At 37.6% G+C, this 14,109-nt stretch overlaps 1 pseudogene; it reads left to right on the forward strand.

The window, feature by feature from the left end:
- Positions 1 to 1,038: 1,038 nt before the first annotated feature.
- The window catches only part of LOC116888589, a 64,163-nt pseudogene continuing 51,092 nt past the window's right edge, over positions 1,039 to 14,109 (forward strand).

Below are 14,109 nucleotides of genomic sequence, written 5' to 3' on the forward strand. Positions count from 1 at the left end.
AAGATGTATTTTTGAATTGCATTTGTCTTGTTGAAACATGAGATTCACAGAAATAAAGGCACTGACTAACAAAGACGGTATTTTCCTTTTTTCTTCTCCTTTTGACATTTATAAAATAATTAAATCATTCTTCCTATTTCTCCCTATATTATCTCTTTATGTTCTTTTAAATTTATGACCTTTTTAAGTGATTCTTTTTATATGCATAAAATAGGTTTGAATTTTTATTATTTTGCTGCCATCCATGTATTTTATAGCACACCTCCACTTGCTTCTGAACTCTCTTAAACATGGTCAAGGGGCTGTTTACTTGGACTCCAACCACTATGCTCAGAAAATGAACAACTTCTCAGGGAGTTTTGTTTCCACAAAGAATAAAATGAAGAAGTATGCATTATGGTTTGTTATAAAGAAGAATAAGGGGTTAGGGATTTAGCTCAGTGGTAGAGCGTACTCAAGGCCCTGGGTTCCATCCCCAGCTCCGAAAAAGAAAAATAGAAAAAAAAGAAAGAAGAATAAAACCGTTCTTGTTTTTAATGCAGTGATTTTTAAAAGAAATCAGTGGTTTCGTAATATAGCTTAATAACTGTGAAGCTTTTCTAAGCAGAGAAAGTATCCTATGGGCTTTATTGTGCTTTATCATGCTCTAGTATGGTTCCCAGAGGCATCCAACAATCTTTGATAGATTCCTAATAAGGGCACATTGCAGTTACAATTCAATTACTATTTGTAGGTCCCTGTGGACATGGGATTTTTTTTTAAGTAGAATCCTTTCTTAATTCCAGTATATATTTAAAATATGACACCAAAAAATCCAGTTTCAATTTCTCTTTTTGTTCTTTCCTCCCACTTCCTCCAAGTATGTTCTCTCTCTCCTCTCTCTCCCTCTCCTCTCTCTCTCTCTCTCTCTTCTTCTCCCCTTTGCTCTGTCCCTCCCTCCTCATTTTTTTTTTTTGAACTCGCTCAATCAATCAGTGATACAGCTTGCCTGTGTTCAGAAGAAACAGGAACTAACTTCTCATTGGTCTGGTGAAAAGATTGTAGTAGAAAGTATCCTGGAGTCATAGCTGAGCAAGCTGGAACATTTCTCTCACACCTGATAAGATTTTATGTTTCAGCATTCATTTTTCACCAAAAAATATTTTTTTAAAAAAGCCGAGTCAAGTTCCTAGACCAAGCTAAGTTCAGTTAGATTAGAGAAGACAGCAAAGACACCGAGAATAGAATTCATGGGTAAGCACCGTATGTATACTCCTATTTCTTTTGCAGAAGGTAGTTATGGTAAGAAATGTAATTCTGTTGTACCTAGCTTATGATTTGGGAGGAAAAAGTGGACAATCAGCATGTGGAGTGGGTGGCTGCTAAAACTGCTTGCGCCGATAGAGATTTATGAGCACAGCTCATTTCCAGACTGATTGATGATGCTGAAACAGCGGGAAATGTGCAAACCACAGCAAGAAGGCATGCTCTGCAATTAACCGGAGCAGCATCGTTAGTTTGATTGCTGCGAAAGTCAGGAACCGGTTGGTTCGAGGTCTCCGAGTCAAACGTTTTACCTTCCTCTCTCAGCTTCTTGCATGTGCTGCAACATGTTGCCTGTGTTTGAAGGGACAGAAACAGGATTTGTGAAACAACTTATACAGAAGACAAGGCTAAGGCTAAATTGGGCATGTTACTTTACCAAGAGGAAAGGTCTTAAGCTACTGTACTTGGAAACGCTGTCTTGTTTACCTAACTATAAGAATCTGCTGTTGAGATGGCTTAGTGGTAGAAAGAAGTGCAGTTTAACTCTCATGTTCAGGGTCTGCCTTTGCTGATGTAAGGGTGGCTTTACAAATAGTTTTTGCTTAACTTATTTGTAAGGTAAGGGGTTTGGGCTTGTATATCCTGAGAAATGATGGCATGCATGTATAGCAATGGTTATGAGAGATTAAATTCTAGAGCCTAAAACCTGACTTCAAATTCCAACTCTAATGTTTACTTATTTTATAATCTGGGCAAGTTACATAAGGTGTGTGTCTTAGTTTCTCCATCTGTAAATATGAAGATAATAATGGTACCATTGTCCTCAAGGATGTTGCAATCATTGGGATAATATAAATAACGATCGTAGGGTGTTAACTAGTAGATGGTGACTTTTCAAGGCATTCATCCATTACTAAGGGTCGATTCTAATTTTAGTGAACTGATTGAATTATAGAAAGGTAAGCAGAACAGTTGAAGATTAGCTCTGTCATAGAAACATTTCTAATCCATGGAATTTTTTTTTCTACTTTCTATAGCCTGGGTTCCATATAGACTATTTTGCCTCCATAATTTGAGCAAAGCTTAAAACTAAGAATAGATTCTGAGTACTAGAAAGGCTCACGGCTCAACTGGAGAGATTCAGAAGTGAAAATAGCCTTTCAGTCTCACATTTTTTTTCACTTAAATACATTGAATATGTGGATTTGATAACCATTAGCAAGCATTTTCCTGCAAAACAAAAATATGTACATGACTTTTTTTCCCAGATGGTGCTAGCAGAGTTCTGGGTTTAACAATGCTCTTTTTTTTTCTTTTAGTTCTTTCAATAATTCACACATATATGAGCCACTTTCATATAGCCATTTCTTTTAATTTTTTTACATTTTTATTTATATATGTAGGGACATATGTATTCCTGTGCATGGCATAGTATTCCTGAGGTCAGAGGACATGCAGTCAGAGTTAGTTTTCTCCTTATACCATATGGATTCAAAATGACTGAGCTCAGGTCTTCAAGCTTGGAAACAAATCCTTTTGCCCACTGAGATATCTCATTAGCCAAGGGCCCTAGAAAACAACTTGTATTTCACCCTACCATTTATACATTGTCAACATCTCAATGATTGTCATCTTTTACAATTTCTTTATGGCTTCTTTGGGATGTATTCCAAAGAAGCACAATATTGGAGATAAAAAGTGTTACTCCAAAGGGTTAGTTGTAAATATAAATTTGCCTTAGTACTTTTAAGCCGATGCAGTGGTCAGAAAACACTTTCTGCAAGGGTCAGATACTAAAATGGTTCAGTTCTCTGGGCCAGACAGTCTTTGTTGCAAGCTATTTAGCTCTACTACTGAAGCGTGAACAGAGCCACAGGTGGTGTCTATGTGAGCTATTGTAACTGTGCTCCAATAAAACTTCAAGGTTTGCCTCATGGGCAGTAGCTTGCTGATTCCTGGCTAATCAAGTTATTCTAAGCAAAATACTCATCATTCCCATTTCACAGATGATGAAAGTGAAGGACATGTAAGTAGCTTGCTAAAAACCCACATGGCTGACAAATAGTGGAGCCAGGGCACACATCCAGGAAGCTGTTGTTTCTAGCAACTACCCCATGTCAACCAGTGGGATCCTTGACTCTTGAATTCTGCCTAGCTTGTCAATCATTTCTGTAAGGGCTGTCCACAAAGGTCCCACAGTAATCCTACTTCCTCTGCCCTGTCCTACATGCTTTGCCAGTGGTCGTCAACTTTTAACTTCCTGTTAGATACTCGGTCATCCTGTGAGTTTATCTGCTTTCTCGTTTGTTCACTAATGAGTCTTAAGTACTCTGAAGAGTTCCTGCCCTATAGAACACCCTCATCCAATGCTTATTGAACAAACAAGATAGGCCTTTCCATGTTTGGATTTGGACTCTCTTCAAGTAATAGTAATTTATGAAAGCGAAAGTTCAAAGTAGGCTAATGTCCCTATAAACTATTTCTAATCATCTGCAATTCATGCTCAGAATAAAGTAGAACTTCGCTTTTAAAATTAAAAATGGCTAGAGTCAATGAATTTCTGAATGTGTATGACATACAAGAAGTATTAAATCCTTATAAAGTGTGCTGAGGTGTAAGGAGTCAAGAGAGGACAATTGAAAAATGGTTTCCTGTTGAGTGCAGAAAGGAAGAGAACTTTGATGAGTCTAACCAGTGAGTGGTGTGACAACCACATTGACACTCTCAGCTTTCCCCAGGAGCTCACAAAGAAGGAAGTTTCCTGTGATTGTCATATGTTTATTTTGGAGTGAGAAAAACCAAGTCAAAAATGTTGATTGTGCGGCTTGGTGTTTGAACTTACATTGTGCTTCAGTAGTACATTTGACTATCTGGGAAGCATGCCTTTACTAGTTATTATTATATGACCCTGGGCACCTTAGAAAACAATGAGAAAAGATTTACTTGTGACATATATGATCTAAATGACAGAGCATTCTTTAGTCTCTAAGCTACTTACCTTGTGCTTCTTGACTTCAAGAAACCCTGATCTAACTGGCACCTAGAAAAAAGAAATCCACTCCAACACATAGTGGAACTATTTATTCAAAAATTCAGCACACATTTCTTTAAGAGTTTTATGTGTCACTAAAATTGCCAGGCTTCAGAAGGAGATGCAAATTTAGAGTGATGATTAATATTAATTATAACTTAAATTATCATTTATTCACATCCTGTCAGGAGCTAATAAGCCCTCCATAAGTAATTCATTTGCATTGTCTTTTGTGATCCACACATGTCTGAGAGTTAATTCTTCCTTTTTCTTCATGTACTACTGAGAAAGCTGAGGCTCAAAGATGTTTAGTGTCTTGTCAAAAAGTTCACATATAATTGGACCAGAGGTGTGGTACCTTAAATTTTGAAATACACCTTAAATCAAAGAACGTGTATGTTCGACAGCCATAGTTTTCCCACCATGATTCTGGCATGCTGGATCCACAAAAAATAATTTGACGAAAATTGTAATATTATAAATACATAAATCCCTTCCTGGCCCTCTTCGTCTGGGCAGTTTATCATTGGGTGTGGTTAAAGAGATACTCCAATTAGAGACCAGCTCCAAACATATAAGAAAACAGTTTGCTGTAGGCTCAACTCAAAATTACTTCAATCAATTTTATTTCATGGAAGACTCAAATCTGTAAAGATGCAAAGATAAGCTGAAAATAATGACCTTCTGAATAAAACATAGATTTCGGGTTTGGGGTTTACCTTTTAATCCTTTTAACTTAATGTGGGTACATACACTTTTGATGAGAAAGAAATCTCTTTAGTTAATATGGTTGGTGAGTTCCTCACCAGTTAATCAAAATTCTATTCTGTTGAGACTTTGTTTTTTTATAAATTGTTTGTGGCATTTCTATTTCTTGAAGCTGGTTCAAAACTAGTTGCTATGATTTTGCTTGTTGTATTACATAAATAATCCTACATGATATTCATAAAATATATAGCCTCTTATATTAAACAAAATATGTAAATGATTGTTAAGATTTCCTGACACCATCATTTTAAGGAGATTCTCTATAATTTGAACTTAACAGCAGATCTAATATATACACTGCCAGGGATGCACGTCCTTTGAAATATTAGCATTTTGAATCAGATAGACATTTACAGTGGGGAAATGTTTCATGCATGATAAGACATTTCATAGTGTTTCCAGCCTTTCCCCTCCAGATCTCTCTGTTTCTGTCTCTCTTTCTCTGTTCTCTCTTGGTCTCTGTGTCTCTGTTTCTCTCTCTCTGTCTCTGTCTCCCCAGTCTCTTCCCTTCTATTTCTTTCTCTCTAACACACACACACACACACACACACACACACACACACACACACACACACACACACACACCTTCTTCCTCTTCAATGGGGATGATCAAAATGTCTCCAGTAATTGTCAAATGACTTATCGAAAATTTAAGTCCATGCCCAGATCTCTGTATTGTATTCTTTTATGGTTTATCTATACTATAATATACTACTGTGACATTAGGTCACTTTTTATTGTACCTAAATTTATAAAAGTGAATAAAATTTAGAGTATCCATTTTAAATCCTTTTGAAAATGGGGTATGTTAATAAATCAAAACACTGGGTTCAGAAGAAAGGGTCAAAAAATGAGTCAATTATTCATTTACAATATATGCAGTCACTAAGGAAAAAATTCTGACCTGGAACAAACATTTGATAATTGAGATGCCACCAGAACACACTCTGGACTGTGCTGGTGGGCTTTAGTGTTCTTTCTGGGAAAGATTTTGTAATTTTGTGCTAACACTGACTTTTGGAATGAGATAGGATACATAGATGTGGATACCATAGATAAAGGTTTTCCCAGACAACATATAATTATGCTCATTTTCAGTCCTTATATACTAACAATTTTGTTTGGCTCATTGAAATATCTTTCCAAGTTTAAATCAAAATGCTAGTGTGTGTGTGTGTGTGTGTGTGTGTGTGTGTGTGTGTGTGTGTGTGTGTGTGTGTTTTTCAGATTGAGTCTACATAGCCCAGGGTATCCTCCTCTTATGTCTTCATTTTCAGGGTTCTCAACCTCCATGCTTTAAGACACTTCTTAGCACTCCTCTTTTCTTTTCAGATCTGATTGTGTTCCTCTTTTAGTCAGTGTTCCTCATATACTGGCCTTTACCTATTGAAAAAAAGAAAATTTACTTTGCGTTGCTTACACAGAAAACTTTAAAGAGCCTGGCCCAGACTTCTGCTTGGTTTCGCTCACTGCTATTTCTATCATTCCAGATGTATAGAATAAGTTTGTTTCCTCATTTGTGCTAGGAAACCCTTATCCGTCTTAGTCAATTTTCAAGTCTCCATCAAAACATTACCTTCTCTACAAAGCCTTCCCTGATCTACAGACAGATGGTAATATTCTGTCTTCTAGGCAGCCATTGCATTTGATGCTTATTTCTAACATCACAATCTGTGTAGTTTCTAGACCGCATTCTTCCCACCTGAAAGTTAGCATTTTAAGGACAAAGGCTGTACTGTCAACTGAATAAACCCAAGCCTACTACAATGCTTACTATGTAATATGTACTATTGAATATTGTTAGAATTAACCAAGAGGATAGAGTAAATTAAACCAATATATTATTGTAGGAATCAGGTAATTTAATTCATTAACTATATTTCTAAGATTGGAAGGCTGTATGTTGACCACTAGCCAAATGCAGCCAGCTATATAATTTTGTAAATCAAGTTTTATGGAGATGTGCCACAACACATTCTTTTATAAATTATCTATGGCTACTTAAATGTCCCAGAGGCAGTTAGGTTTTTTGAGACAGAATCAAGATGCTCCACAAAGCATGAAATATTTACTCTATGACCCTTGATGAAAAGAGGTTGATAATCCCAGATAAAGGATAGTAGAGTCATCTACAAAACACCTTTTTTTTTTCTTTTCTTTTCTTTTTTTTCCGGAGCTGGGGACCGAACCCAGGGCCTTGCGCTTGCTAGGCAAGCGTTCTACCACTGAGCTAAATCCCCAACCCTTTTATTTTTTTCAAGGAGTATTTATGTCTTTATTTTTAAAAAGTCCCTAAATTCCTTGTTCCTCTGCCATGGGAGAACACAGATATCACTCATTCTACATGAATAGAATTCTTACCATACCAAGTCTGGTCTTGGCCTCCTAGGCCTCCAGTCCCGCTAGAAGTAAATCTCTGCTATTTATTTATAAGCCACCTTGGTGTCTTACCATAGTAGCCTTTACTCAGACAAGCAGCACAACGTTCCAACTGTCATATTTCTTTCTAAAGATCACAATACCTTTTTAAATTCTTTTTTTAAAGGGTATGTAGTTTTATTTTGACACTTAGATAATAAAACCCAGCTTCCTTAGATATCCAAATTTCATATCTAGGACAGATAAACAGCCTAGCAAGATGGATCAGTGAGCAAACTAGTTTCTTGGATATGAGTTCAATTCCAGGAACTCCAGAACACAAGAGAACAACTGATTGTCACAAGCCGTCCACTGATCTCCACACGTGTACTGTGACACACATGTGTCTGCACACATACCCTCAAATAAACAAACGTGAAACAAAATTTAAAGTTACAAACATATTTAGTTTTTCTCATCTAGGAGAAAATGCAAATCACAGACACCAGAACATGTACTATACTAGTCTCTTGGGTTGTGAATTAGGGGCACACCCAAGGCCTGAATACCAAATCGTAACTACTTAAACTTGATCTTCTCTATTAGACTAAAAAAGAAAGAAAATAATCTTCACTTGGCCAAGAATGGCAGCAGCCTACTCACTTGCTGTATATTTCTTAACTCACTTTTCTTCCCACAACACCCCCAGAGCCTACTGAGAACATGAGTACTCATTAGTCACTGGATGTTGGCCCATATGAGTCAAGATCACTACCACCAACAAAAAGTTCTGCCGATTGAGGAGAGAAAGCTGCCACTCCAAATCCATGGCATTGTGTCTGTTGTCTATGATTTGTAGAATGACCTCTTCAGAAGCAAAGGATGAATTGTTTCATAGGAGTGGGAAGTAGTCTTTCAGTGAGGATAGGCGACAGCACTCTACTAATTTAGAGAACTTTAAATGCAAATGTCTCTAAAAATAAGATTTGTTACTGATCATCTGTTCATACTTATTTGGTTGAAACAGCTCATGAAATGGTTGTAAGTAGAACGGTTGCTATTATGTAAGAGTTTAGAACCATACATATACTTTGGTCCTTAGGATCTGGTGAAAATTATTCAATTTCCCCATGATACAGCTTTGTATTTAGTACATAATTGCTTGTAGACCGTATTATAATTGTGGATACTATGTTGCCATAGCAATACAATGAACCTCAAGTATATATTAAAATAATATTTAAAGTATGTTCTCGTTGTTGAAATAATGTCCAGTGTTCATTGCTGTTGGGTTCTACATCCACAGACTAAACTGACCATGAAGCAAACATTTTCTAAAATGAAAAATCTCACATTTGTACTAAACATTTACAAATCTTTCTCCATTGCCATGATTCTCTAAATGTTGCATTATAACAATGATTTGCACAGTGTTTAAACTGTACTGGGTAATAAAATATCTAGAATTATTCAAAGCATACAAAGGTATTTGTAGGCTATGTGATAAGGGTAAGATTTTAAAACAAAAGTCGTGAATGCATATATATTTTAGTATCTTCAAAGACTTCTGAAATAGATCCCCCAGGATAGTAAATAAAATTATATTGTTATATAGTATAATTTGGCAATATTATTTATTCAATGCTATAATTACATTGATACCATAAAAAATGCTGAACACTTCAAGAGTTGCTAGATGAACTAAAAGGCATATAGCACAAACAATGATACACAGTACTCTCTCAAAAAAACATTTGTTCCCTATATGAGATGCACACAATAGCGAGTAGTGCACAGTTTTTCCTGTTATGAAAATATATACGAAAAGTATATTTCATGTATATATCTATATCTATCTATCCATCCATCCATCATCTATCTATCTATCTATCTATCTATCTATCTATCTATCTATCTATGTGTGTCTATATATATATATATATATATATATATATATATATATATGTATCTGTAAGAGGAAGTAGGTTCCTTGTGACCTCTTTCCACATGATTTTCCTTGGCCTATGCATGCATCATCAGATGAGAAAGAACTTTTGATCCAGAAGCCAAGTTATGTTTTGAGTTTTGCAATTGACTAAGAAAATGCATGCTAAACTAAGACAGGATTTGGACTAGAGAGGCAGCTGTGGAACATGAATGTGAAATCTGTTTACTGCTGTTTCTGCCTAAGAGAGAAGGAAGTTTGTGACAAATGAGTGAACTGTATAATGCTTCTTGTTTTTCCCTTGCCTGCAGGGTGACTTCACCTGGAACAGCATGTCTGGCCGTAGTGTGCGCCTGAGATCAGTCCCTATCCAAAGCCTCTCAGAGCTGGAGCGGGCACGGCTGCAGGAAGTGGCTTTTTATCAGTTGCAGCAGGACTGTGACCTGGGCTGTCAGATCACCATTCCCAAAGGTAAGGCCCTGTTTGCATGTCCTGCCTTTCTGTGGGGGGTCTGCCAGCCACCTGCTCTACCAAAGCCACAGGCTACATTGTTCTCACGCCTAGCATTAACCCAGAATGGAAACTATAGCTTCTTAGTGGGTAGCTGGCGTCCCTCACCATTTTGAAAGACATGTCTAAATAAGACAATGTACATGCCAGCTAATATTTTTAAAAAGAAGTTAAGTGGGGGTGGGGGTGGAGAAAAGCTAGGCACATCTCAAAAGTTTTCATGGTTTCATTTCAACCAAGAAAAACGTTTTATAGAAAGGTCAGTTAAAAGGGTTGGAAGAAAAGCTGGGTCTGTCTTAATCTGATTTCAAAATAAATATCTAAGAAGAATGTCTCAGATCTGTTAAGCTTGCAGGTTGGATCCCATACACACAGAGACTCTGGAATGTTATGGCCATGACTGTAGCCAGTCTGGGTAGTATTTTGCTACTGTAACACTTGAGTCAAGGCACACCTGCTTGCCTGGCACTTTGACACAGGGCTGATTCCATAGGGCTGAGAGGGAGGTGCTTGAATTTATTTAGTGCATAGAAATCTGTCTCTGAATGATTACTGTCATCTACAAAGGCAGTTATTATAATTGCATGATGCAGAAAAGGAACTTGATGCAGAAATTTATTGTGAAAATTATAGTAAAGTTGCTCAGAAAGAGTTTTAACCAGTGGATTTAAAACAAAAACAAAAAAATGAAAACAGAAGAGGTAAGGCAAGTGTCTAGAAGGTAGACATGTTATGAATATTCATTCATCAGATAATAAGTACATGAATACATGTGTATTTTACTTTGTCTCAAAATTCCTAGGAGGCTCCTATGTTGAAGGTTTTATGCATATTGCTGAGGTAAAGCTTTAGGGATGCCATTAGATACCAGGGCCTCTGACTTTTATCAAAAGGTTAACCCACTAACAAAATACCTGAGTGAGTGGATTATTGGGAGGTGGTGAAAACTTAAGAGGATGGTACTTAGTGGGAAGAAGTAGGTTATTAGGGCATGCATCTAGAAACTGAGTCCGGTCCAAGCAAGGGCTCCTCTCTGACAGTCTACCTCCTTGCCATCATAAAGTATACAGTTTTGCTCTATCATAATCTGCCCCATAATAGGTCCAGAAACAGGGGATCCAAGTGACCATGGACTAAAACATATAACACCACATATATTTATAACTTTTAAAGGGTATATTTAGTTATAGCCACACATTGACAGAAAACCAACTGCCACAATATATCACGTGTGTGTATGTATGTGTGTGAGCACACATACACATATGTAAGCAGGTGATGTGGTTCTCAAGTAGAGTTGATCATGCCTTCTATCTCTCAGAGGACATCTGCCAATAGCTGGCCATCCATTTGGCTGTCATCCTTTGGGAGAAGGTCCTACTGAAATAAAGCGGGTTCAAGTCAGAAATACTGATAAATCACCTATAATACATATGGTAACCTTCCTCAATAGTAATCAGGTCCCAAATATTCAAGGACCAAGGCTAAGCCATTTCACCTTACACACAAGTATATGCTCACATTCTTTCATTCACAGTGGGAGTGGCTCTGGGCTCTGTTTTTGTTTTGTTCTTTTGGACTTAGATGTACTAGTTTAGGAGTCCAAAGACTAGAATTAGGTACACATTTTATCATGCCTCCATTACCACACATTTGCACTTAGGCGATCCACCTTTGTGATAGGAAAGTTTGTTCTTGGTTCTACAAGCAGTAGCACAAAATTCAGAGTACAGAGTTTGCCATTGGATAGTGAGTCTCTAGGCCATGCTTTTGATTTTTTTTTTTTAGGTTAAAATCTCTCATACTCCTTTGGAGCATGTGATAGGGATCATAATCAAGATAGAGGGTGGCTACTGATGGGCAGAATGTGGATGCCAGGAACAGAAGCCATGTTTGCTTGGCTTTTCTCTTACCACCCCCACCACCACAGGTTGCCATGAGAGTTGTAGTCATCATTCCCATCCTCTGTCAGTACATTTCATATGAATCTCACACACTGATGCCCTCTGTTCTGATGAGAAGTTTGCCTGCTCTTGCTGAAAACTGTACTAGAGATGATAATGTCACACTACTGTTTCATTTACAGCCATGTTTTCCTGCCTTGCCTGGTCTTTCATTGGTAAGGTATAGGGGAAGTTTGTCCTTCCTGCCCACTTAGCTTACAAGTGTCCTATGTACTATCAATAGGCCTTTTCATGAGCACAAACATTCTTTGCATTCCTAAAAAAACAGTGGAAATTTTAGCAAATGCAGTTTATACTGAAGAACATGATAACTTTGAAAAGGCTTTGAATTTAATGCACATGAGATAAGCTATCAGGAAAGAGATTATTCTTTATAGCATTACTTTAAAATCTAGTCAATTTGATGTGTCTGTTTGTTCCTGATTTTGAAAGAAGCCATTAAAGTAAATACCATTACCAAATAGAACTGCTATAAAACTGTCATCTAGAGGCTCTGTCTATAACTATGTGGTTCCAACCCCCCCCCCCCGGGAATGATTCATGATACTAAGCTGTTACAAAATTTTGCCAGGCCATGTGGGATATTTCCATACTTTCTATCAAAATAGGAATTAAGGGTTTACAAATAAGTTTTATTATTTATGGAAGAGAGAAGAAGTTGTAACTAAGTGTAAATGGTTAGGATTTCTAGAAACATTGTTTGGAGTAGGTAATTTGTAGATGTGGAATATCAATTGAGCTTGTTTGAATGTGTGACAAGTGCCACATGCTATGATAGCTGCTATAAGATGGTTGTGGCCACTTAGTCCCCATGAAAATTCCAAAGTGGGAGATCTAAAACAGAATCAGTCACAGTGAAAGTAATATCCTGAGGGAGATAAGTACAACAACCAGGGTCTAGAACCTAGAGAAATGATACTATTCCTGATAAGATAAGAGACACATTGGAATCGAAAACAATCAAACTAACATTTCCATTTCCTGTCGCTTGGGGATGATTGTGTAGGCTGATTTGTGGAGAATCGGGGCTTCCTGGATTCAGATACTCTGGCATACTGTACAGCTTCAAAATTCATCAAAGAGAGGGGATTTGGAAGTCACTGAGATAATTCCTTAGAATGAATGACAGTAGAGAATTTCACCTTCTCTGGGCCATAATGACTAGACATTGGTTATATGGGCAAGGACTCAGGTGAGGTAGAAGATTAGAGGGGACCATATGGAATTTCAGTTCAAATTGTTCACTTTTATTTAGGGTTCAGTTTTATTTAGGAGCAAAGATGAGTAAGAGGTTTTAGAAGTCTGAGGAAGAGAAATGGAAGAAGGGAACTGGACCAGCAATGACGCTGGACTTAAGGGCAGTTGAAAGTCCATCTGGAAATTATAGCTTGGAATTTAGAATGTAACATAAGCTTCCTGGCAGTTGTGCACGGTTAGAACCAAAACACTTCATTTTTACTTTAAATTCCTTAGCCCTGGTTAATCAAAGTCTCCTTCAATTAATATTAGAATGGAGTTTAATGAAAGGAGAGAGGTCAGTAACTAATTTAAAATGTATCCGCAGTCTGTAGAATGACATTCCAAAGATAGCCACATCTTAATCCGTTGATTAACACATTAGCTCACAGGACAGAAAGAATCTTGCAAATGTGATACAGTACTGTCTTTGAGATAGAGCAATTATCCTACATTGTCTGAAAGGTCCCAGACTAATCACACGAGTAGTTGTAGATATAAGGATGGTCAGAGAGATGCAATGCTGCTGGCTTTGAAGATGGAACAAAGGGGCCATAATTAAAGGAATATATGTGACCCTGGGAGATAAAAAATGTCAATGGAATATATTCTTTTTGAAGTTCCCCAAAAGGACACAGTCCTTCTGACACCTTGACTTTAGCCCACTGAGGTGCATTTCAGAGTTTTACTTCCAGCATTGCAATGTAATAAGTTGGTTTTTAAGTTCAGAATCATTTGTTACACCAGTGTCAGCAAACCGAAATAGTATACAAGGTAATCATTAAAATGAAAGGCAATAGGCAGCAGCTCTCTGCTCCCAGAACCCGTGGGAGAGATACCTTACCGCCTGGTCAGGTAGGCACTCCTGAGGCTGCAGAGCAGAAGAGACCACCAACACTGCCCACCCCTGCCCACATCCCTGGCCCAAGAGGAAACTGTATAAGGCCTCTGGGCTCCCGTGGGAGAGGGCCCAGGTGAGGCAGGAGCCCTGCCTGAGACACCGCCTGAACCTGAAGGAAACAGACCGGATAAACAGTTCTCTGCACCCAAAT

This window comes from Rattus rattus, chromosome X (genome assembly GCF_011064425.1).
Source record: "Rattus rattus isolate New Zealand chromosome X, Rrattus_CSIRO_v1, whole genome shotgun sequence".
NCBI classification, from domain to species: Eukaryota; Metazoa; Chordata; class Mammalia; order Rodentia; family Muridae; genus Rattus; species Rattus rattus.